Here is a 14619-nt window from a genome sequence, read left to right as displayed (position 1 = left end):
GAAATAATGAGTATGGTCCTCCAATTTGCTCCCAAGTCAGGCGGAGGTGTCGACATGAGAATATAACACAGTAATAGCACTAGGAGGATCCGTAATAGGATCTTTAGAGGATATGGCGTCACAAGGTTTGACTTGCATCGGTGCCTTATGAATGCCGGTCTGGTAAAGGGTCAAATTTTCATCCCCTACCTGCATAGTCATGGTCCTATCCCCGAAATTTATCACTGCACCGACAGTGCACAGGAATGGTCGTCCTAAAATGATAGGAGTGTGTCGGTCTTCGGGAATATCCAAAACCAAAAAGTCAACGGGAATAAAGAATTTCCCTATCTACACAGGTATGTCCTTTAAAATACCTATTGGTCGTGATTGGGTACGGTCGGCCATCTGCACGGTAATATCAGTAATGCGAAATTTAGTGAAACCAAGTCTCCCAGCAAGAGACAACGGCATAACACTGACACTAGCCCCTGTATCACATAGGGCGTTATCAACTATATGGGTCCCAATACAGCAAGATATAGAAAAACTACCCGGGTCAAATCGTTTATGAGGTAGCTTATTTCGAAGATGGGCGTGTGCCGTTGCAGTGAAAGCTACTACACGAAGATCCTCTATATGTCGTTTACGGGATAAAATATCTTTCATAAATTTCATATAGGAAGGTACTTGGGTAATTAAATCAGTGAAAGGAACAGTTACCTCAAGACCCTTGACGACCTCCAAAAACTTGTCGAATCGACGCTCTAACTTTGCATTCTCTAAACGCTCCGGATACGGGGATCGCAACATGGCCATAGGATCGCAACCCTTGGCTTCCGTAAATTTAAAACCTCCGTCAAATCATTTATAAGTGTAGAATCATGCAAATTAATTGACGGATTTGCGTCCTGTACTGGGATCTCAGTCGATCGACTGATATGGTTGGTCGATCGACCAACTTGGCTGGGCGTGAACAGTTCCTGTTCAGAATTGAGTTCGTCAGGTGATCCAGTCGATCGACTGGTGAGGTTAGTCGATCGACCACTCGGGCTAGGTGTGAATAGTTTCTGATCAGAAACTATTTTATCTGACACCTCAGTCGATCGACTTAGAATGTTGGTCGATCGACCAGGATTACTGGCAGTTAAGCTCGTTTTTGCACCAGAATTTAAATGAGCTTCTTCATCATTTCCGAGTCTTCCTTTGGCTCGTCGGGACTTTCATAAGAAAGGCCACTTTCGAGATTGATGGCATTGATTGTCTCAACCGGCTCTTCACATTTACTTGAAGAATTAGCAGCTTGCTTAGCCTCCATATTCTCCAATTGCTTCACAAAATTCTTTGAGGACTCAATCCCGGCTGCTTCCATATTTGCCACTTGAACCAAGAGAAGTTGAACCATTTCTCTCAACTTTTCGGTCTCATCTGAATTATGGGTAGGCATTTCAATTCTCTCCTTGGAAGCTTCAGAGGCCTCGAGCTTCGAGACGAGACAGCGATAATAGAAGTAATAAGTGTCACAACGGCACTCATTTCATCACTTTGTTTTGGCGAATTTCCACGCGAACTACCAAACTCAGCTCTATGGACTGCCATTTCCTCAATAGTGTTCCAACCTTTACTTTGACCGTATTGTTTGAAACCTGCCATTAGCAAATTGCATCCAAGATGACCTTGTAATCATCATATAGAGCGTTGTAAAATAGGTTGCAAAGATACAATTGCTGGAAACCATGATGAGGGACAGCTCGGACCAAACTTTTGAAACGTCCCCATGCTTCACAAAAATCTTCATCGGCTCTTTGCTGAAAACTCGTGATTTTACCTCTCAAGGCGTCGAGTCTTTGAAAGTGGGAAGTACTTCTTGTAGAAGGCTAATGCTAGAGATGTCCGTCCAGTGACTCAGTGCTACCCTGTCAAGGTAGCGGTACCAATCTCGTGCTGAGTCCATCAATGAGTACAAGAACATAAACCCCTTTACTTCATCTTGAGTTACCCCGTCCGGTATAGGTATTGAACAACAATAGTCCGTGAAAATTTCCATATGTTTCAAGGGGTCTTCATCGCGGAGACCAGCTGAATCGATTCCGTTCCACTAAATCAATATAAGAGGAACGAAACTCGAATTTACCGGTAGTAGGGGTAGGTAAGCGGCGCCCCTTTGGAAGGTGGTGCTCCTTTTGAAAATTATCATATATCGTAGCCATAATTTCCAAAGTGAGAGTACTCAAGTCTTCCTCTCAAAAACCTGTCTTCTAACTGTGCAAAAGCAAAACTAGAAGCAAAGGTAAGCAACGGCCTCAAGGAACCAAAGTTCCCTGAGACGAGAAAAATAAACTAAAATAAAGCAAACAGAATTACACCGTCTCCCCGGCAACGGCGCCAAAATTTGATACCGTCGTTTAGTACCAAAATTAAATTTATAATTCCAAACTAAAACTATAGCTAGTGATAGTAAGGGTCGAACCACAGAGAGACAAGGTTGATTTTGTTTGCTATTTTTCAGTCTATAAAAGTAACAATTAATTGGGGGTTTTGAAATTGGTTGGCTAATACTAATGGCAGTGAAATTAAAAGTAAACTAAAGAAACTGGATTAAATCAAATATAAATGAAATGCTAAGACGGTCGGTTCACTATAGCTGCGATGGCGCATAATCCTAGGTAAGTCTGAAATAAAGTCGTGTAGATGGGTAAATAACAAGTCCTCACGGTCCAAGTTAACCAGTAGCTCCTTCCGGCCTATGCTACTAGCCCCTAAGTCTCACTAATGCTAGCTCTCGCACTGAAAAGTGATTCTTAAAGCCTAAATTACTTGTCTTTCGATCTTAGCAATTTAATTGTTCTAATTCATCAATTATTTCCCTCCCCTATCTCTAGATCTTAATGGGTTGGTCAATACTGAGCATCTAACAGGTTCCCTCTCGGTCTCGCTGTCAAATACTGCTATTAATAAATTAAAAACGATGCTAATCATACACGCGTCAGTCGATCGACTACTATAGGTAGTCGATCGACCAACTAGCTGATCGATTGACGGAGAAACCAGTCGATCGATCGATGCCCTAATTCAGTCGCCTAATTCTACGCCATCTACGCTATAGATCCCTACATCCTAGCGAAGGAAATCTAGCTACTCATATTAGAAATAACAACAACAAGATTAACGATTAAAACTACTGGATTCATGCTTGAAATAATTAAATAAGCAAATAACAATAAACGATAATTGGCTTTTGGGATTACTACTCTAGCAATTCTATACTACAAATGAACAAAGTAATGAAACTGAATATAAGAACAGAGAAGTACCGAATGGAATTGCAGAGAAAGGATCAAAACCGAATGCAAAAGTAACTTTATTGATTACGAAATAATCTCAAGAACCCTAATAAATTTGATGATGAAAAACTGAATGATTAAAGTTCTTAGTCAGGTTACGTTATATAGCCAACTAACGTAACCAAATCCCTAAACCTAATATAGCTTTGGGCTTTGTATTTCTCGATCTTTATGTTCTCGTCTGAAGTAGCATCTTGGTCGATCGACTAAGCATGTCAGTCGATCGACTGAGTAGCAGCGAACAGTAGCTACTGGAACCCGTGGTGTGGTCGATCGACCACTTGGACGATCGATCGACCAACCAGCCTGTGCATGCATTGCATTTCGACGATTCTGCAGCGCGCACCGATCTTAAAACAGCCGCCATTTCTTCGTTACTTGGTCAAATCAGGCGTTCTATGCGGCGTTGGAAAGCTAAGAGGATAAGATTTCACCTCCAATTGGAATCACTCGATTATCTGCTCTAGAACTCGAGATATAGCCATCTGAAGCAGCCTGCAATGTCGTGAGGTGCTTCTTTGCTTGTTAAACTCGTACGCACCCATGCTTTTGCTATCTTCAGGCCTTGAAATGCATTCTAAACTTCAAGTCCGAGTCAAATATTCATGTCTTTCCTAAGCTTAGCTTCCGGGGTCAAGATTTGGTTCATTTTCTACCCATTTCCGCAATAATCTGCAATATTACATAAAAACACGAGAGTAGACAGAAATAGGGGAAATAGTAGAATAAACTACATATAATAGACATAAAATGCGTGGAAATAAAGATGTAAAACATCATATTATAGACACGCATCACCCAACTCAAATTAGCCGCCGAAGGTGACGACAAGCTTCGTTACCTTACCGAGGCCTCTCCACCCGAACCCTCCACTAGGTCCACCGCGGCCACTAGGGAAGCATATGAGGCTTACCAAAAGGAGTCCGCCGCAATGAAAAATGTCTTAATATTTGCGATGGAGGCGGACCTCCAAAGGAGAGCCTTTAAAATGGGCAATGCTAATGAGATTTACTCCAAACTTGTGACCATGTTTTCACAAACTCCGCGGATCGTCCAATATGAGGCGGCCGCGGCATTCTTTGATCTCGACTTCAAAGAGGGCCAAAAGGTTAGCCCTCATGTGCTCAAACTCATGGAGCTTGTCGAGACCTTGAAAATTCAAAAGGTTGAAATCCCCAAAGAACTCATCGTAGATAGGATTCTACACTCCTTGTCCAAAGTCAAGGCATATGTGCAATTCCGGGTGAATTTCAACATGCAAGACAAGGATGTGTCTCTTGAGGAGTTGCACAAGTTACTTGTGCAAGCCGAGAGGGACATGGGGTTAAATGTGAACCCTCCCAAGGATGTGCTTAACATAAGCACTAAGAGTAAGGGGAAATTCAAGAAGAGTGGAAGGAAGGGTAAAAAGCAAGCTCCCACATTCACCAAAGCTAAGTCTTGTGAAGCTAGCACATCCAAAGTCAAGAAGGGTCCTCTTGATAAATGCCATTATTGTAATGGCATGGGACATTGGAAAAGAAATTGTTCCAAATACCTTGGTGATATCAACGCTAGAAAGATCACTCCAGTAGGTAAATGACTAACCTTATTTTATGTTTCTAATTCAACTATGGTATTATGATGCAAAGTTGTGATAATGTATCTCCCTTTTTATTGTAAATAGGGCCTCCACCAAGCAAAGACAAGGGAAAAGAAAAACAAGCATAAGAAACCATGGAGAAGCTAAGGATAGCTTTTATGGAGCTTTGTTTTTCATTGTCTTATTTTAAGATTATGTTTTGGATTTTAGAACTTTAAGTTTTCGTGTTCGACATGGAAAGGCATTTTGGATAATGAGTTATATCTTGGATGATGGTGACTTGGTTTGCAACCCAAGTCACCCGTTTTATCATTTATCCTTTTAATGTTCTAAATTTCATCTTTAAAATGCTTGCGTTTTGAAACATAAGATTATTCACTTAAAGGTGATATAATAGACAATTATAATGACGGGTTTCATTATATGTCCACATGCTCAAGGCGTGTGTATGATCATTTATAAAGAGATTTTGAGTCTATGAACTCTCTTAAAGGAATGTCAACCACCAAGTACACATATGAAATCATTAACAATTAGTCAACCTATGAGGTAGTTCTCCTTATACTTCAACATCATTAATTTGTGTCTCATATGCTATCTTTGAATGTTTAGTGTATTTATTCTAAAGATAGAGTGGGAGGAAAATGAGGACACAACACACAAGGCAAGATAAAATTGTGTACTTGTGTATATGAAGATCTACACAAGAAAGAATGATTTGAATAAAGGTGTATCTATTTACATAATATGCCGAATAGATGAGATCTATGGTCTCAAGTTAGTTCTATATGACTAAAGAGACCAAGTGTAGTAAACATAAGAGAATATTCTCATGATAACTACACGAGGAGACCAAAAGAAAGTTTTGGAAGAAAAATGACTAATGCAAAGTCTTAACAAGTTTTTGACTAAGTTTATGAAACATTTGACCAATAGTTTCAACCTTGAGATTTACTTAAGAGCCTAAATGAATCATAGTAACATACTAGTTATGATCGAGTTGCAAAGATTGATATACCGATATCTTCAATGGCCAAAGTTTTAACCACGCAAATGTCATTGTTTAACCTCACTATGAAATGGTTAAACCTCCTTCCAAAAGGGTATTTGCGAAGGATGTATTATAGATATTGTTTATATTTGAAAATGACATTACTACACATCATTACGACATGAGTGTGTTGGAGATTTAAAATCTCTTTCCGTAAGGTTAAGATAAGACCACTTCAAAATAGGCATTTTGAAAGGATATGATGGGAACATATATGGTTTTATCCTAATAACTTGGCAATGCAATTTATATTTCAATTCTTAATAAAAGTTTTGATTGAGAAGTCAATTTCGAAATATGTAGAATTGAGTGGGAGTTTAACAAATTCTCATGTGAAGACATGGAATTTAGTGGGAGCTATCATCCTTTGAATGTTTACAACTCATCACTCATTAAAGAATGACGAGCTAATACCTTCTTTCATAAAGAAGCTCTTGGGTTTTTCAATTCTGGATGAAAATGGACAATGATGAATCCAATTACATCAAGGGATGTCGGATTAGTATTAACAGATACACATCGTATCAACATTCACATAGGTTATTCATGTAGATGAAAATGGAATTGCCATTAGCAGTCATGGTCGTTCATTGAACCTATGAACGGTTGATCTCATGATTATTAGCTACTAATGTTTCCGCCATTAGAATAATCATGCACATGTCCAATTATGAATCATATGCATCAGAGCATGATGATCATTGGTAGGCCATAATAGAAACGTCATGAATTCTCAAGTAGAATCCGATGAGCGATTTCGGTGTTTGACGGAATACTCTATTATGTGATAAGAGGTTGCACATATTATAGAAAGTCCGAGCACATGTAAGGATTTATGAGAATCTCAATTCTTTCAAGCCTAGAAAGAGAAATGAGAAGTTTTTGGAAAGATGCTTGGTTGAATAAGAGGTTATTCAAGATAATCTTTTCTAGTTAAGCTAGGACTTGTGAGAAGTACTAAGCTCATAATCTTGACAAATTCTTACAAGATTCTACAAAACATATACCTAGTGCATTGTGTGTGGATGGAATACTTGATCAGTACAAGTTATATTATTCATCACAAATTCGTTCGTTATGTGATAATCGATAAGAAAGTTCTTTCAAGTTAAAGAACCGAAACCGAGGTCGAGAACCTTGATGTGTACTTGGTAGGATTCATGCTATAAGAGAGAACATGAATGCAAAGGAAATTGCAAGTGCAAGAAGTTTGAACACATGGACACATGGGATGTTAAACTTCTATTGCAATCAATATGTGTTTACACTGACGATATACATCACAAGGTTGTAATATGATATTGACTACCCGAGTGTGATGTCGACATTTGTCGTTTGAGTTATTATTAACTCACCTTGTACATTGTTATATCCAAACGGGTTGTGAAGACAATTGAACCCCGTTAAAGTGAACATGGATTAACATTGTTTTTGCCCATAGTTACTTATATGAGGTGACGTCTCGAAGTGACTAGAGTGTGATGCGATTGATGGCAAGTTCAAGTGCCATAGAGTCATGAGAGATGACTAGTCGATCACATAGGCAGACTGTTAGGAACATTTTGTCGGGCCTAATGACCGCTTATAGAGTTCTGGCAAATTTATATAGCCTGGTCGTGGCGAGAGCTACTATAGTATTCAAATGAGTTGATTCTTTTGACTAAAGACTATTCGCCTAAGATGGCACAGTTTCAGATTAACTTTAATTTGTGTTACTACGACCTTCGTAAATGGGGTCAAATGGGCATATTTTGGGTTATGATGGCTATGGCTAGTCGAAGGGAATGAGTGCGATAGGAATTGTCCAGCCCTAGTCAGGGTTATAACAATATCTCAGGGCCACTCGAGGAGTAATGAACTGGAAATGCGTGGCCACGCTCGGAAAGTATCTATGATAGATAACTCCGGTCAATCAGTTATTCTCCAGATCGAGGAAACCACTCTCGATATGATGACTTGCAAGTACGACCTGAAAGACACCTTGCATTGAGTGGGAGCTAGTAATAGGACAAGAGAATTGGTGACGCATACTTGTCGAGGACAAGTGGGAGATTGTTGGAATATGTGTCCTCCGACAATAATGCGATCACGACTGTTGATCATGATGATCACATGTTTAAATCTCATTATAAAGAATACAATTGGGAAGTAATTTTGTTACTGTCAACTGGTCAACATATATCGGTAATGATTGGCTGACTAGAGTTTGACATTCTTCGTAAACGACGACGGTGGTGATCGATTGACCCCTAGGTCATACCTATAGGGCAACACTCTTAATTGATTATTTAATTAATCGTATAATGTTGCGAGTTAATTAAATTACTTGAAAATTGACGGACGATTTTGGAAGTAAAATTTACGTATCAAATTGAAATCTGATTAAATGAGATACGGTCTGAGTAATTGAATTGTATGATTACTCGGATGAAATAATTGTTTAATGTAACAATTAAATTTGAATGAATTGTTATAAATACAATCGGTTGTAATTTATAAATGGTAAAATATTTTGGCACATGTAATTATGAAATTACTAAGTCGATTTTTGTATGTGACGTATTTTTATTAATACGTTGATTTTTAATATGTTAAAAATACATAACAAATTTATATTCCATATGACATGTGATATATTGACAATTGACAAAAATAATATGGAATCCATATTATCAAGTGGGCCGGAAATTAGAGGGTTGTTGAGCTAATTATATGTTGATTGTAATTAGTGGAAGGCATGATGATTACACTAGTCACTAGCCATGCAAGCCTATTGTTCATTGTGAAGAACAATTTTTCCATGCATTGGCTCCCCTAAAGCCCTCCTCTTACACGGTTTTGAGAAGACAAAACCCATGATGGTTTTTCCATAATTTTTACCTAATAATATACAAAAGGTTGTAAAAATATTCATTCATTCATTCACTCATCCAAAATACAATTTCTAGAGAGAACTAAATCCTCCTCTTCTTCTCTCTAAAAACCGAAATATTTAAGAGTTTATAAATATTTTTGGTTCAATTTTCTACTAATTAATATTATACTAGTTCTTGTAATATTAATTAAATTAAGAGAAAGCTTTGGGTATTAATCCTAAGGAGAGATCCTATACTTGGATCTTTGTTCTTCCATAAGGGAAAGCTCAAGAACAAGAAGAGAAAGGTGATCTCTCTTGTGCCCATTAAGCCGAAATCATCAATGTAAGGACATGATTTCTCCTCTATTTTTATATTGTTTGCATGCATAAAATCCACATTTAATTTTATGACAAATTAATTTCGACATATATTAGTATGTTAGTATGTATGTGAATCTACATTTCCTTCATGCACACCGCCTGGGTTCGAGCCAGATGATCAGCCCCCTCCTTCAACTTCTTCTTGGTGACAGCAAGCTCAGTCTTCAGCTCCACCACACGCTCTTTCAGATCAACCCGCTGCTGCGCTAGATCCGCAACAGTCTCCTTCAGCTCCCGATTCTTAGCACCGGTAGCACGGCTGGTAAATCGCACTATGTTGATCATCTTCCTATTGTAGAGTGCAGTTGGAGGGTGCAGGGGCGAGCAAATCAAGAGTCAGCAAGGAAATCAGGAGGCAGAATCCAAGTAAACAGATAGACAGACAGGTAGAAGGCGAAGAATATTTACCATGAAGGCGTTGTGCACGTCATTTTCGGCCATCTCCTCTGGGGTGAACTCCGAAAACGTTTCCTCAACAGGAGGAAAGAGCAACTGATCAATCTCCGGCCAGTACGACACCTTGTCCACATTCCCAAAGCCTTCTGGGAAATGAGCAACGATCCCCCCACTAGACGAAGCACGAGGACTGGAAGGAGGAGTAGGCGGATGGCGAGATAATGGATTAACCTCCAGGGGCACGCGTGCAGAGAAGCGAAAGCGTGGGAGGAGTCTGAAAAGAGGCAGCCGGAGCACTCCTCTTGGAGGCAGAGGCCATATCAGGGCTGGCAGAAGGTCTCTTTCTTTTAGCACTTTGGAGGATGAGTTCCAATTGATCAACTTTTGAACCTGCAAGCACGCATAGCCTCAGGCGACAGAATGCTTAAAACGTCTACAGAAACAGCATACAAACGAAATTGGTTACAGAAACCTTACCAGAAGACATACCGTGGGCTGATTGAGGAGGATTGGAGAAAGAAGCGGTGAGAAACCAGGAAGCAGTGTCCGGGAACTTTCTCTCGGACTCGAAATCTTTGAACGACTTGACTTGCTGCAGGCAGGGATCTTGGCGCCGATACGGGTGAGGTCACAGGGGCCTGCACGAAGGCAATGAAGTAAGCTAGTAAGCAGCGAGACAAAAACAAATCAGGTAACAGGAAGGCTACTTACTCGAAGTCAGAACCCATTTCTCGAAAATATAATCGGCAGGAGGCTGGATGGAGTCTTCCTCACGTAGAAGAAGTCCTCGAACCATTTCTCATCGCGAGATTTTGACACATGTCTGAAGGGAGCCTCTCCACGGCCCCGGAAGGAGAATTGACCCCTGCCCAGGGACCTGATGTTGTACATATGGGCGAGATCGCCCAGAGTAACAGATTTGCCAGTACTCTGACCAGCGGCCAGAGAATAGAGAAGAACTCTCCATATGGCAGCGAAAATTTGTGCCATGGCGAAATTGTTGGTGAAGATAAAATCTTGGACGAGTTTAGGGAAAGGAAAATGGAGGCCATATTTAAATGGGTACATATAGAAACAAACCCACCCCGGACGGAGGGTGTCAGCTTTCTGTCCCGTTCAGGGATGGCGATATCCACCCCGTCACCAAGACCAAGCAGATTCTTAATCATGGGGATGTCGGCCGGTGTTAAAGCAGAGTCACAGTCGTGGGGGTGCTTGAAAAGCCCCCGAGAAGGGAAAATGGGGTCGAGGTTACGATCAGAGGATGTGGAGGATTGACGAGTTTTGCCCATGGTGGAGAGAGAAAATGAAGATTAAAAGAAGAAGAGAGGATGGGTTACCTCGAGATGGAGACGGAGAAGGGAAACAGTGAAGCCGGCGAGGAATAAAGGAGAAGGAAGATTGAGGGTTTAAGAGAGAAGAGTTTTTGAAATGATTTGAAGTGATTAATGAGAGTGGAAGAGGGATGTTGGGGTTATAAAGTGGAGAGAGGGATTTGGGTGCGGAGAAAGAGGAGTAGGGCGGCTGGAAATGATGGATTGCATGGGAAGGAGTAAAAAGACGGCGTAGGGTTTAGTATTTGGTTACGTAAAATTCCTTGCTCGATACTTGAAAGCGTACTTCGCAAGAAATTTGGGGCAAACTGTTTGGGCTAAAAATAGCACAATAAAGAAGGCCCATTGGATAAGATAAAGATTATGAAAGAAGTGGTAAGGAGGAAGGGAGCCCGGGGTCAGGAAAAGGGGAAATGGGCTTGAGGAGGATCAAGAGCCCGTCATAGAAGGTGCCCGTGTTAAGGAAAGGAGTGCCAGGGAGAAGTTAGGGAGAAGTTAGGGAGAAGATAGGGAGATCAGAGAGAATTGGCAAGGGAGTCCGGGTTTGGAAAGAAGTCCTTATGGAAATAATATTCCCTTTCCATATTCGAGGTAGGATATGTCTAGGGTTCTTACCCTATAAATAGCCAAGGAAGCAAATCAAGAAGGACATTAAACACATCCGTATTCATTCATACAACAACATTCAAGATCACATCTCCGCAAATAATATACGCTCATTCTGGATCTTGCAGGCCTGACGCCTAGGGCCAGCAGGATTAGCTTCGTGCCATAATTGTAATCATCCTCAAATTCATATAGTGCAATACTTGGCAGGGTACCGTCCCTCCCGCGGTTGTTCCCACATTGGGTTTTCCGCGTCACCAAAATCTTACGTGTCAATTTACATTACGTACTTTAATTTTTCCGTTTACTTATTTACATACGAATCATCATACAATCGACCAACGAATATAGACTACATTGACCCTGATTAATCAATTTGGGTAAAAATACCTAAACATTTATCATGAAAAATCCATATTTCGAGCATAAAAACTCCATAAATTATGAAAATTTACAGGTCATCTAAAACTAAAACATGTGATAACATATCCAAAAACAACTAGAAAATTCAAAGTTTAGCTAATTTTAGTCCGAAAATGACATTTTAATCATAAAATCACATTTTTAATGCCATTATTATATAAGATGAACAATAAAAATCCATAAATTAACCAAAATATCCTAAAAACATTTTAGGACCAGAAACTTCAACATGCATAATTTATTTCGTGATATTTCATAATAACACAAATTTACAAGTTTTATATGTTAATCGTATAACTCGGAAAAACTATAACCGATTTGCATGCAAACAACCAAGGCTCTAGATACCGCTTGTTAGAAATATATATCTCATTATTTGACATATTCATATATGTGTTGATTTAATTTTAGTCATAAAATTAAAAGATGATCTTATGCATGCAAACAATAAAAGATTTAAAGAAGAAATCATCATCATAAATTGATATTTCGGATTTTGGGCACAAGTGAGTTCTCCTACTCACTTGTTCTTGAGCTTTCCAAATTTTGGATGAACAAGGATTCAAGTATAGAATCCCTCCCAAGGAATAATACCCAAGATATACTCTTAACAAAATTAATATTATTAAAACTAGAACAATATTAATTTAAATAAAATGACCCAAAATATATTTTGTCCTCTTGGAATTTCGGTCAAGAGGAGGAAGAAGAAGGAAGAAATATTTTTATCTCTCTAAAAATATTTTGATGATGTTGGAATGAATAATGATTCACACACTTTGCATGTAGTGAATATTAGCCAAAAAGAGCAAAAGACCCTTGGCCCTTTTACAAGGGAAACCGGGTAGGTGGGGTGGAAAATAGCCAATGCATGAGCTTGGTGCTCTTCACAAGAGGCACTAGGTTTGCATGGCTAGCTTTAGGAAAAATGATCATGTTTTCCACTAACTCAATTAACATAATATATTGTTAATACCACCCCAATATTTCGGTCCATATAGAGATAAAATGGATTCCATTTTATCTTTGTCAATTTGTTACATGTCACATGTCATGTAAAATTGTTATGTATTTTTAACATATTAAAATCAACGCATTAATAAAAATACGTCATATAAAAAATTGACTTAGTAATTCATAATCACTTGTACCAAAATATTTTTATCAATTATAAATCACAACATCTTGTATTTATAATAAATTATTCATTCAAATGCAATTGTTTCCTTAAACAATAATTTCATCTAAGTAATAAAACAATTCGATCACTTAGACCGTATCTTATTTAATCAGATTATAATGAGATACGTAAATATTACTTCCAAAACCGTCCGTCAATTTTTAAGTAATTTAATTAACTCGTATCGTTATACGATTAATTAAATGATCAATTAAGAGTATTATCCTTTAGGTATGACCTAGGGGATCAACTGATCACCACCGTCGCACGACAGTAATGTCAAACTCTAGTCAGCCAATCATTACCGATATGTGTGGACCAGTTGACAGTAAAAATACTTCCCAAATGTATTCTTTAAAATGAGACTTAAACATGTGATCATTATGATCGACAGTTGTGATCGCATTATTGTCGGAGGACAAATATTGCAACATGTATGTTTGTACCATATACGTGATCACCGTCTTGTAAACAAAACCATGCCAAAATTTTGTAAAATAAAATCCTTTTCAAAATGTAAATGTTTTCGAAAATGGCCTAAAATAGCGCAAAATAAACCGAAACTCTGTCCAAATGTCAAGCCATAATTCAGGCCTCAAAGCCCATTTCAAAACTCACCTCGAGTCAGCACTCCTACAACTACACTACAGTTGTCTAGGAGAAACATTTCAAAAAAATTGTCAATTTTAAACCTCACTCGAGACAGTGGCACACACCCACTTCACGAGTATAGGGTATTTTTTTGAGTAAGTGTGCTAAAATGGTCGATCGTGTTTTGATTCGTCGTCGATCTCTTATCCCCAGTTCCAAAATGGTGGGAACTAGTCACGGAAGCGTTAATGGTCGATCCGAACAACCCGTAAATGGTAATGATCAAATCCTAGCTGCGCTCATTCGTCTCCAAACACGCCAAGACCAAGCTTATGCTCGCCTCAACACCATCGAAGGCCGTATCGTCGCTGTAGAAGCTAGACTTCCTCCTGCGGAGGATGCCATTCCGGACATGGTCGTACATGATAACCTTCCACCCTTTGTTGGACAACCAGAAGTCAATCTTCCATGAGGTCTTACTGAAGCTGAAAAGCGACTCCAATATTTGGAGGATCAACTAATGTACCTCAAGGAAGATGACATCTACAGGGAAGACAATCGCAAGTATGAGGCAGTAAACGCTCAACTACCAACTAACTTCAACATGACTGACATCGCAAAGTTTAAGGGGCATGAAAACCCGTTGAACCATATTCGTGCCTTCAAATATTATATGTATATCGAAGGCATTAAGCCAGAGATGTTCCTAAGGATCTTTCCTTCATCTCTCGATACTATCCCTAAGCAATGGTTCTACTCTTTGGAACACAAGAAAATTGCCACTTGGGATGATGCTGCAATTGAGTTCACCAAACAATACACAGATAATGCTGAAATTCAAGTCAATATGCGCACTTTAGAGATTCTTACCCAAAATGAGAAAGAAGGGTTCACC

At 39.1% G+C, this 14619-nt stretch overlaps 1 non-coding gene across 1 annotated transcript; it reads left to right on the top strand.

The window, feature by feature from the left end:
- Nucleotides 1–1710: 1710 nt before the first annotated feature.
- LOC141644817 (small nucleolar RNA R71) lies at nt 1711–1817 on the top strand. The gene has a single exon (XR_012544422.1). It is a non-coding gene; the product is annotated as a small nucleolar RNA R71 (small nucleolar RNA).
- Nucleotides 1818–14619: the final 12802 nt, after the last annotated feature.

This window comes from Silene latifolia, chromosome 2, assembly GCF_048544455.1.
Source record: "Silene latifolia isolate original U9 population chromosome 2, ASM4854445v1, whole genome shotgun sequence".
Classification (NCBI taxonomy): Eukaryota; Viridiplantae; Streptophyta; class Magnoliopsida; order Caryophyllales; family Caryophyllaceae; genus Silene; species Silene latifolia.
This window is presented reverse-complemented; position numbering and strand designations above follow the sequence as displayed.